The 12075-nt window shown below is 39.9% G+C and overlaps 1 protein-coding gene across 2 annotated transcripts in view; it reads right to left on the bottom strand.

Moving 5' to 3' along the window:
- LOC143027090 (cyclin G-like) overlaps positions 1 to 11102 on the bottom strand; it is a 90938-nt gene extending 79836 nt beyond the window's left edge. The window contains exon 1 of one of the 2 annotated variants that reach the window (XM_076188047.1): positions 10955 to 11102. The gene's annotated coding sequence lies outside the window, so the exon portion shown is untranslated. Of the gene's footprint in view, positions 1 to 9357; positions 9591 to 10954 lie in introns of those variants that run through there. The other variant, XM_076188048.1, reaches the window with a different exon arrangement.
- Positions 11103 to 12075: the final 973 nt, after the last annotated feature.

Raw genomic sequence — 12075 nt, 5'->3', positions numbered from 1 at the left:
TATCATTTCTCTGAATACCCATTTCCTTTTTTTGCCTACCCTGTGGAGGGAGATAGAATGCTGCCACCAAGTCTTACCACTTGAATCGTTAAAAAGTGTGCGTTTAGAGGAGGCAGGTCGACAGCAGATCACCTCTTCACAATAAGACAGTTACTAGAAAAATGCTGGGAATACAACGTTGGACACTGGCATATGTTTGTGGATTTTAAGCAAGCATATGACAGTGTCCACCGGCTGGCTTTGTGGAAAGTACCAAAAGATTTCAAACATTCCAACAAAGTTATTGACAGTGGCATATGAGGAACCAAGAGCAATGATAAGAGTGTAATAAGTGCACCGACTATTTTGAAATATTAAGTGGACTGAGGCAAGGGTGTACATTATCCCCCCCTGCTCTTCAACCTGATACGGAAGAGGATTATCAGAGGGATTCCAAGGGAGAATCATGGAGTGGTGTTTGAAACCGGCAGGGTAAATGTCTTGGCATATGCTGACAATGTAGTAGATAGAATACAAGGGTAAAAGAGATTTTCATGACTTATGAAGAGAGAAAAAAGAATGGGATTATTGGTGAACAATGCAAAAACAAAGATAACGTGAATGGAAAAGGACGTTGATAGGAACAATTAGAAATATATAATGTCAGGTAAGGGATGTGCAGAAGATTTAAATACCTTGGCTCTATGGTTGATGGTGATAATAATATGAAAACTGAAATTAAAAGGAGAATAGCATCAGCCTATCGATGTTTCTAGTCTCCAAAAAGTCCTGGGAAGAGCGAACATATCTAAGACAGTACTGAAGATCTACAACTGCATTATCAAACCAGTTTTGCTGTATGGATGTGAAACATGGAGTCTCACAAAGAGAATGGAACACTCCTTATCTGTCTTGGAAAATAAAGTCCTTAGGACAGTGGTTCCCAAACTTTTTTTGGCCCCAACCCAAATCCAGATCTGGTGAAGATGTGGCGACCCAAGCACCAAAAAGCAATTTCAAAAGTCTTCTTTTATTGAAAACACAATGGTACAAATATTTTTTTCTAACAAGGTCTCGCGACCCATTCTTGAACACTTCGCGACCCATGTTTGGGAATCGCTGCCTTAGGAAGATATTTGGCCCAGGGTATGATGTAGATGAACAAGCATGGAGATGGCGACACAACCATGAACTGAGAGAGCTGGCAAATCAAGGAAGCATCATAAGTACAATAAAGGCAAGACGAATGCAATGGGATGGTCATGTCGCCCAAATGGAAATGGACAGAATCGCAAGAAAGGTCATGATAGAAAGAATTATCAGTGGAAGATCAGTAGGAAGACCCAGACAATGGATGGATAACATCAAACAAGACCTAAGAAGTGCTGGGATGGAGAATACAGAAGAATGGATGACAAGTGCGCAAGACTGACAACAATAGAGGCAGACAGTATCAGAGGTGAGGGGTCAGCACGCAGCCCAAACACCAACAAAGTAAGAGTAAGCTCCAGGGCAATCCTGCATCACATTCACAATATGTCTCCTACATGCAACAAGCTTTGTAAAACAATGTCATCTACGCTGAAATACATTTCTTTACCTCTCCCCTAGTGTGTCAGTAAAGAGGTTAATTATGATCTTACTGCAGATAAAACTAATCATTATTTATGCAAGTTAGATACACTATTCTAGAGTGCTAACATGTACAAAAATTAAATTGTCACTATAAGTATCGCCAAGAAAATCCCAACCCATTACGGCAAATGACATTTTTTATTCCTATCCTCTATGCCCAACTTTTACCTTGTTTTATTCTCCCTTTTGTTGCATTTATTATACGTAATTTCTTTGTTATTCACTTATTTCTCCTGGATTTATTTTTGTAAGCTAATATGATCAATTTAATCAAAACAAAATATATCTTATTATTTGTTTCGAGTCCAGTGTTGCTACATTTCTGCAGGAATTTTCATATTTTGGTTGAAATCTATATTCTCAAGAATTTGTCTGTTGTTACCACAGTCCGCTGCTTCAGTGTTGTTTCTGGGTTCTTCTGTATATCATTATTCTCCAACTCTTTTCTTCCCAATCATGTACTTTCCTCATTCATTTCTGTACTTCTTTAAATTGATATAAAATAGCCTACAACACTTGACATGATCATTATTAATCAAACACAAAGATGATGCACATCTAAGGAACAGAATCCTCAACATCACTGCAAAGCAGATGGAGCCACGGGTAGGTTTTACAAGAATGAGCCGTTGTGGAGATATAGAGGCTCTTGTATTTGAGGCGGTGCAATGTTTTGTCGCTCCTGCATGGCGTGCGGTAGCAAGTGTGCAGTTCTTTGTAAACCACAGTGTGGGTGTCACTTCAGTTCTGTGTGGTTTTGTGTCAAGTATGGAGTACGTTCAGTATAATTATATACTTCAACAAGTTTCAGTACACACGGCCAAAACACTGTTTTTTACGTATTCATTTTCTCTGGCCGAGGGAAGGGAAAACTAATCTATATACACTGTACACTATATTTACATGTTTAGTCATCTTGTGCACTAGTAGTTTTGTATTGTGTGATATTCCTTGAAGCAAGGTACCACACAAAGTCCAACGTCACACTCTTCGCACTCGTAGCGTGTTTCTTTTCGTACGTGTGCACGTCTGACACTTGACGAGCAAACCTTACAGCGGCGCCGACTAGTTTTCGTAGTGGCTGTGCTTTGTATCAGACTAGGGAAGTGGCGCTCTGTCAGGCGAGGTTCATGGGGACCTGGCATTGGTTTCTTGGTAGGTTGGGTCGGTTTGTCTGTACTATGGGCATTCACGACCTCCCGAATGACCTCAAGAATGAACTCATTCAGGACTTCCCTTTTGCCATGTACTTGCTGGTAGAGAGCATGGGCATTATAGACTGCCAAGTCAAGAAGATGGAAGAACATCTTCTTGTACCACTTCATCGTCTTTCTGGCACACTCGATGCTTGAAATCATTGCGTCGGACTGGTCAACCGTACGCATGAACAGGTTATAATCTGGAACAGGCTCAGGCTTCCATCGGTACTTTTCCTGATCTTCCTTCCACTCGACACTTTTTGTTTTGTGTATTGTGTTCACTGTGGACAGCAAAAACACCTCCCTCTTGTCTCTCCAGGCAGTAAGGAGTATGTTGTTGCTGCTGTAGAAGCGTACTTCACGTTCTGCCAGTTTGGCAATTTTTGGCATGTGTTTTCGGTTCCTTTTCACTGTGCCACATAAACCTGTATTTTTGTCCAAAAGAAAGTAGGCCAGCACTGGACTAGTGTACCAATTGTCGGTGTACAACACGTGCCCACGATCTATGTATTTTTCAAGCATGGTAATCACGACTGCGCCTGATACGCCCATAGAACGATCTGGAGTTATCTGAGTCTCGCTGCCGGTATAAACAATAATATCTTGAATATAGCCGGTCTTGCAGTCACACATGACGAAAAACTTGAAGCCAAAGCGATGCCGTTTCGTCCTAATGTACTGCTGGAAGCTGATGTGTCCTCGCCACAAAGCCAAGCTCTCGTCGATCACCAAGTTCCTGTAGGGGCTGAAGGAACTGGAGAACAGGTGCTTTAGTGAGTCCAGCACAAGGCGAATCCTTCGTAATTTGTCGGTATTTCCCTGCTGGACAAGGCTGAGAGTGTCGAAGAAATGCAGGTTAGACAAAATAGCCTGAAAACGGTTCCTGGGCATAATTTTACTGAAGATAGGGGTAGTCAGCAGAGGATCGGTGGACCAGTATTTCTGTATATTCACCTTTCTTATTAGCCCCATCAAGAGAACCATTGCCAAAAAAATGTACATTTCTGATACAGACACCTCTTTCCAGCCAAAATACCGGGAGTAAGGTGTCTGAATCCTGCCCCCTGTCCTCAGAACCTGGTACACATTTGTCAGCCGCACTATTTCAGTCACCAGCGTGCGATTCAGAAAGTGGAAGAAAAAATCACTTCGTAATGACTGTGCATTTAGGTTATCAACTTTGCAGCCAGCCTCTGCCTGGCCGGTGAAAGGAGGAATATTTGGGACGAAAGAACTTCCATCCTCCCAATTCCACTCAACATCACTATCACCCTCCCCTTCTTCACCAGAATCAGGACGGCTTTGTCTCTCGGCGACACCACGTGATGCTCCGCGCTTTCCTCGTCCCCGACGTCTTGCCGCACCCCTGACCCCACGTCGACCACCACATGGAACCCCGGTAGTAGCAGCACCCCTTCCTCTGCCTTTCACATGTCCTTTCCCTTTCCCCACATCACCACCTCGATGGACCTGGTGGTGATGGAGATGGTGAAGCTTCAGGTGATGAAGCGAAGGGATCTTGTATCGGGGTTGGAGGGGAGCTTGGTGCGGGTGGTGGCGGAGGAGGCAAGCCAGACGGGCCAGCGATTGCATCATCCCTGGCTTCCCCACTGCGTCCCTCACGAGTTTTTTTTCGCTGCTTCCTCAACCACTCTTGTATTTTGGGGTCATCCACTGCCTCTTCTTCGTCACTGTCATCATAGAGACGACGTTTGGCAGTGGTTGGCAAAGTTTTTACAGAAGCGCGCTGTAACACACTATACTTTTTCACTAGCCGCGGCGAGGGCACAACACTCTCCTCACCACTCGATGTTTCACCCTCCTGTCCCTGAACATAGTCTTTATCACTGTCATCAGTCACACTAGCATCAGAGTCAGTAAAATCATAATCTGAGAGAGCCCTGAGCCTTTCCTCAAACTCAGGAGTACGCAGAATATTTTTCATGCGTCGCGCCATGTTTCCTCTCTCGCGGTAGAAGAAACACTGACTCCACCCCCGCATCACCCCACGCGGGGGGGGGGGGACTTGGGAGGTGTCTAGCCTGAGGGCATGTATGTGAAGAGTTGGCGGATCTGTCTCTGTTTATAGTTTGTTTCCAAATTGATTAGTTTTCGAGTTATGAATTTTTGAAGTTGCCGACGCATATATGCGTCGCTGGCACTATGGGATACACTACTTGCCGCTGGCACTGTGCGGGTTAAGCAGACGATACTTCAAATTGGAAAAAAAAAAAAAAATTAAGGGTAATCTATTTAGCTATTACTGACTTTGGTACGTACGTACTAAAAACATATTACACATTCTGATCAAATTAGACATCTATAATTTTCAAACTGGTTACATTTGAAGAGATTCATTCATACTAGGAAAATTACTGTCACTAAGAACCCATGCAAAACAAATAAGTCAATTTCAAACAACATAAAGCATATACAAGACATATGCACCAAAATTTTTTGTTGTCATACTCCCTAGACTGTCAGGCCAAGCAGACCCATCTCCCCGAGGAACACCATGGCTGAAACGGTTTTCCCCACAAATAATTTATTGTGTATATTGTTTTGTTGATGTGCATGATTGTGTACAATACAGTCTTCCATAATGTGTTGTATAGTATGGGGTAAAGTGTTACATCCTGGACAGTGATGCAGTCATCTAGCCTCTTCTAGTAACTTGGAAGGGGTGGATGGTAGTCTCTGTCCTCTCAGGGAAGACAGGACCCAGAGGATGATCAGGGGGTCTGGCATGCAGTAATCCATTGTTTTCAGTCAGTTGATAGAGCAGTGAGTGATATGATTATGTTATGCTTCTGGAAGTTGTGAAGGAAGAGAAAGTATGTGTGTAATATAGGTATCCAGGTTTTTTATGTTTCTTGGCATGTGTGGGTGTTCTACCATGTAATTTAGTGGGTGGGCTGTGTTTGAGTGCCTCTGTCAAGGTTATCTTGATTTTGAGACCTTTCGTTTGATGGTGTAGATGGTATGTAGGCATTATATTTGTGCAGCCTGTAATTGTCTACAAGGCTTTGTTGTGTATAGTCTGTAGGGTGATGTGGTGTGTCTTGTGAGCTTCAGGGCCCATACAGGGCTTGCACAATTCATCACAGAGCATATATTGTTTGCATACTGTGGTAGTTTGTTTTGTCTGAATGTTGTGACCACAAGTGATCTAAGGACATTAAGTCTAAATGAGCATTTTGTCTACGTAATGAGTTGTTTGACTGACACGGATGCATCGTATGTTACTTCAACAATCTTGTTCGTTTGTGTGTGTGTGTGTTTTTACCTAACTGTAGTATACAGGAAAGGAGTAACACTAATTTTCAAACACACCTAGACTAAAATTTATGCACGGTTCCAACTTCATCTACATCCTTGATTTCCAAATTATCATATTTAGATTTGAATGTGTATTATTTGAGCTTAGGCTATATCACCTAAACTATTCCACATATTTCTGCATCTATATGTAAAACTATTTCTTCACATCCTTTTGACATGTAGTATTTCAACTTATTCCCATGACCTCTTCAATCCCTCCCGTCTTTACTCGGATCTTTTCTGCTACTGCAGTCTACCCCTTTAGTGACCTGAATACTGTAATCATACTAACTCTCCCACTTTGATCTTTCAAAATTGGCAGACCCAGTCCTTTGGTCTTTCCTCATAAGGATTACCTGCCAGGCTGGGGACCAGTTTTGTTGCTGCCCTTTGTATTCTCTCAATCTTGCTTATATCCTTCACTATACCACTGTGTCATCAAGTGTGCGTTTCCTAATTGTAGCATACTGGAAAGGATCAATTCTTATTGGGCCCCGTCTTCTATTCTCTAATTTTCTAACATACCTCGAAAATTAGAGAACAGGAGACAAGTGTGTGTGTGTATGTGCATTTCCCTACCTAAAGTGTGTGTGTTTGTGTGTGGTATAAGAGCATTGTTGACAATGAGGCATGGCATGTAGTTGTGTTCTGCTGTCCAGTTGGTGAGAATTGTGGCTGTGGGTTTGGTTGACAAGCCCACACCATCTGATCTCTTACACTGACTGTGAGGGCAAGGGAGAGGAAGCATAACTTTACAATAACATACATCTGTGGCTAAATTTGATTTGCTTAGATCCCAAAAGAGGAAGATAACAATGGTGTGCACCCTCAGTCATGATGGGTTAATGTTATCAATTTTAAAATAAAATAAAAACAATAATAATGACAATATATCAGAAGCAAAATAGAGAAATGGCAATGTTACTGTCCAAAACTCTACATGAACCCTCTCTTTAAATGAATCTTTTATACAAATTTACAAAAATGACTTAGTTCCATTTCTGAATACTATTCACCACTTCACTTTCCAAGCTCAACATTTTCCATGTTCGTATAATACAACCATAAATTATGACAGGTGTAGGTCAGTATGCATTCCTAAGGCTTACATACATACATATATATGTATATATATACATATACATACAAATATAAACATATATATATATATATATATTAATATTGAGATATTCTGACAGGTTGACATAAGTACAGCAGGAAACACGAGTCTTAGTTTATCCCTGACTAGTTTCACAAGTATGCTTTTTTATTATATATATATATATATATATATACACATACATACATACAGTGGCCGCGAAAAGTTTGGGCGCAAAATTATAGGCGGCCAAACTTTCCGCTAAACTCAAAACATGCGAAAAATACAACTTTCCGCCAAAACTTTTTGCTATTTTTCAATGCTAGCGTTTGTACCCGTATTTAGCCGAGACAATACGCACTACTTGGCAACTCTGTTTAGGCGCACTCGATGTCACGTGGAGTCAGTTTCTAAACATTTCTCACGGGGAGTAGTCTTTTTTTTGCGGTGGTCTCTGTTTTTGTACCTTGATATCTCCGTAATGGGAAGTGGTAAAGAGCTGGAGAGAGAGACAGTTGTTACAATCATAACCCTCTATAAGGAGGGTTATAAGTGTAAAGATATTGCTACTCGTGTGGGAATTGGAGTGCGTCAAGTGCAAAAGTGGACCAAGAAATTTCGAGACGGAGGAAGTGACATCATTCCTACTCCAAAGCATCGCTCTGGTCGGCCAAGGAAGATATCAAATCATACTTCTACGGTTATTAGGAGGCAGTTAGATAAAGATCCAACGCTCACAGCTCGAAAACTGAAAGAAAATAACCCTGCACTGCTGCATGATGTGTCTGTAAGATGTATTTCTGATCATTTAGCCAAAGATTTACAATACCGTAGTTGCTGTGCTAAAGTTCTTCCCCTCCTAAGTGCAAAAAACATACGTGATCGCATAGCATTTTGCAAGAAATATAAGGACTGGTCCTTAGAAGACTGGGAACGAGTATTGTGGAGTGATGAGTCAACGTTTGTGGTGTCGTCGGGCTGCAGGTTGAAGCGTGTGAGGCGCCCCAGGGGTCTGACCCTAATGACCCTCGCTATACAGCTAAAGTGGTGAAACATGCTGCAAGTGTTATGGTGTGGGGATTCTTTGCATTTGGTGGAGTTGGCAATTTAGTGTTTCTTGCACAAAATGAGTGTAAATCAGCACACTTATTTCGAGTTATTGTGTGATAACCTGCCTGAAAGTTTTGAAAAGTGCAATGCTAGTTGGTTTATGCAGGACGGAGCTCCTGCTCACACAGCTCGGTCTGTTACCCAATGGTTAGAAGACTGTGGTGTTAATTACTTCAAAAAATGGCCTGGAAATTCTCCAGACCTACATCCCATTGAGCACGTATGGCATATAATTAAAAAACAGCTAAGCTAAAAACAGAAATACAGGATATTTGGGATAATATTATTCCTCAACACGTACAAAACCTGGCAAGATGCATCCCGGCACGTTTGGAGAAGGTCATAAAGCTTAAAGGAAAATCGCTTGGTAAATACGGTATGTAATAAGCTATTTATAGGTCTTTAAATGATTATTTAAATGTCACAAGTGTTTACATTTGTTACGCGCCCAAACTTTTCGCAGCCACTGTATACACATATATATATATATATATATGTATGTGTGTGTGTGTGTGTGTGTGTGTGTGTGTGTGTGTGTCTGTGTGTGTGTGTATGGTAAAATTCCAGAATCATGCTGTTATAGATGTAGAACATGAAACTTACATTGTTCAATAGCTCCTGACCTATAGTAACCATACCACAGAAAAAATAGATCTTTCAAAAAAGAAACGTGAAACATGTATATGTGTGATACTGGAATAGAACCACACATGTATATTATTGTTTTTATCTTATTTTTTCACATTTTGGCAAATATGACCTCATTCATAACACATACCCTACCCAACCTCCCAAAAAAGTGGAGCAGTTAACTACAGGATGCGACATTATTCTATTTTCAAAAAAATAAATACATAAAATAATATAAAACAATCTCCACAAGCAAATAAATTTGAACATTCATGTGCAGTAAAGTAATATATATATTAACATATATATACATATATCACAGCAAACAATGGCCCAACATCATACATGTAAACTTCACCCCTGGATCATTGACTATTGTCTTACCATGGGAGGAAATTTTGGTCTCGCTGGGACGGCTGTACCCAGCTTCATGGACCAATGCCATTGCCGCCTCGTCCTTGATGAGGAAATATCTATCCTTTAGACTGATCTTCCAGATTCACATGTGATCACACGTCCAATGGGCTGAGTCAACATAATCAATCTAGCCTTGTCTTAGCACTTCTTTCACGGCATATAATACACGTCCACTTCATGGTGTGTGTAACCATGTCTTGCGTTCCCATTTCTTCTATCGTCCGGTAATCTAAATCTTCCAATATATTTCTTATATATCTTGAGAAAACAAAATTTCCAACTTGTGAGCCTCGTTTCATAGCTGCGCTCACCATATTGCAATAACTTCTTGTACAATACTCTAAGTATAGCTATTTACCGACCTTGCACGGCGTTGCTGGCACTTCTAAATATGATCACAACAGGCAATTATTCGATTCTAGCCGCAAAACCAACTTAGAAAACAAAATTCATCTGTTTCAAACAACACCCATGTGGTTCTGTCAAGGCTTAGTACAACGATGAATGACAGTGGAGGGTAGGAGTTGGCGCGCTTTATATAGCAGACGACACAACAGGCTATCGCAAGTTTTAACACGATCATTCCAGATGGTTGTTGTCACTGAACGTGATGAAATTATCATTATTTCTTAATGGCAACCAATACAGATCATTAAAAACCAAACTAAAGGACGTTTAGCGTTGTTTTGACTAAGTTTATGGCATTTAATCGAATCTACAGTCAAACTAACTGAATATGGCACAAACATAACTGCAAATCCCTATGTATTACACAAGCTGATAATTGTGCATGTATCGAAACAAATAAAATGAAGCTTATATGGCTGTACTTAAACGAATTTTAACATTTCGCGAATTTTGTTCAAATGTGTATTCTGGAAAGGTCTTCATTTACTTTTAAATCATGAACTGGCAACTGTCAACAATAATGACTGAACACGTCGGGACTAGTCAATAGAACTTTTTACGTTCACATGTACGATTCAGAATAAAAACTAGTCTACTAATAGAAAATAAAAATACTGAAATACCAACCATATAATATATTTTCAGTATTATTGGTACTTCTGTATTCCATTGCATAATGTTAATTAAATGTGCCGACTCGGAGGACTCGACAAATTTTCTGTACAGTACAAATATCACAAGGTCTATGCCGTCTATACAACATATACTTGTGTAAACAAAGGAATAAAATAATATTCATAAAAAGAGCATTGCAGTATGTTTTAACTGCCACTGAATACTTTCACATTGTTGTTTTGGTATCGTCAATATTGATTTTATATTGAGCAGGCAGACGGTAATTTTTTCACCCTGTCATTGTTTTCCTTTTTCAGCCCGGTTTACTACTTCATTATTTGCAACGATAATTTCCAGATATCTAATAAATAACTAAATAGACTTTTTGCAATTACATATTCTTTTTTAATAACCAAAAACTAAACTTCAATTGTCATCCACTACAACCGTATAGCGCCAATGACTTCCCGTTAAACATCATGTTTTAACATTATTAGACTAACTGATACTGTGCAATATCTTCATGTATGTATTTACTTACCCTTGTCGGTCGTAAGCCTGTTGGATTTAGGCCTCCATCTCGCTCGATTCACCAACGATTTTCAAAATAAAATGGGGAATCTTGCGAGGGTCTGGACGTTCTCAGGGCCCTGAAAACCTCAGCTGTACCGAGCCGAACAACGCAGAACCTAATCTTTACTCCGCGACAAGAAGTAGTTTTTGGTTTAGCCAAATTAATAGGTTCCTTGGAAGGAAAACCCTTTATATATATATATATATGTATCTGATAAACGTACATTCTGTAGTTTCTAAACATACACATACATACATAGGTACATACGTGTACAGTATACTTTGACATTAGTTTTTCAAAACTAAATTTATTTTTTTCAAGGAAAAGTTAAACATTTACAAAAGCTAAAGGGGAGCGACTTGGGAGTATGGATAAGATGTCAACCTAAACTCACATAAGCATCAACGCGGGTGAGATATTTCAGATTAATATCGGACATTCAAACTGAAATATGATAAAAAAAAAAACAATATGAACCAAATTGACACAAGAGTGGACAATTTATTTCAGTAACAGAGGTTGCAAATGCCTACGGGAAAGCTAAACATGACTAACATTGAACTGTTGTATATGAAGATAAATAGTTACAAAGACAAAAGAGGCCTTAATTAGAGGTAACCTGACACCTTAGAAACATATTGCTATGGGTGTGAGAGAAATATGAGTAGTAGAGTGGCGAAATGACTTTTCACTACATGGATGATCATGATATGGAACTTTTAGAGCCTATATACTCCGCCCTACATTAGAATACACAGCAATGGTATTGCCTCCATACAAAGTGAAAAATGTAAATGAGATCGAGTGCATACAAGGATAAGCAACCAAATTGGTTAAGTCTTATACATTAACATTAATGGGAGAGTGGGATTATTAGATTTGCCATTGGTAAATAAACTAAAAGAATATGTGGCATGTTTGAAATGTTCACGTTAAGATAATGAACAGAAATTACTGAAAATATATTGGTTTGAGAGAGGAGGGCATCACGAGACCTAAGAACAAATTAAAAATAAAAATTTCCGTACGGACAGTGTGACCTGCAATACCTTATGACGTATTTCCTTATCGAAGTTCAGCACCCCTTG

Source organism: Oratosquilla oratoria, chromosome 7, assembly GCF_046742065.1.
Source record: "Oratosquilla oratoria isolate Oo_2021 chromosome 7, ASM4674206v1, whole genome shotgun sequence".
Classification (NCBI taxonomy): Eukaryota; Metazoa; Arthropoda; class Malacostraca; order Stomatopoda; family Squillidae; genus Oratosquilla; species Oratosquilla oratoria.
This window is presented reverse-complemented; position numbering and strand designations above follow the sequence as displayed.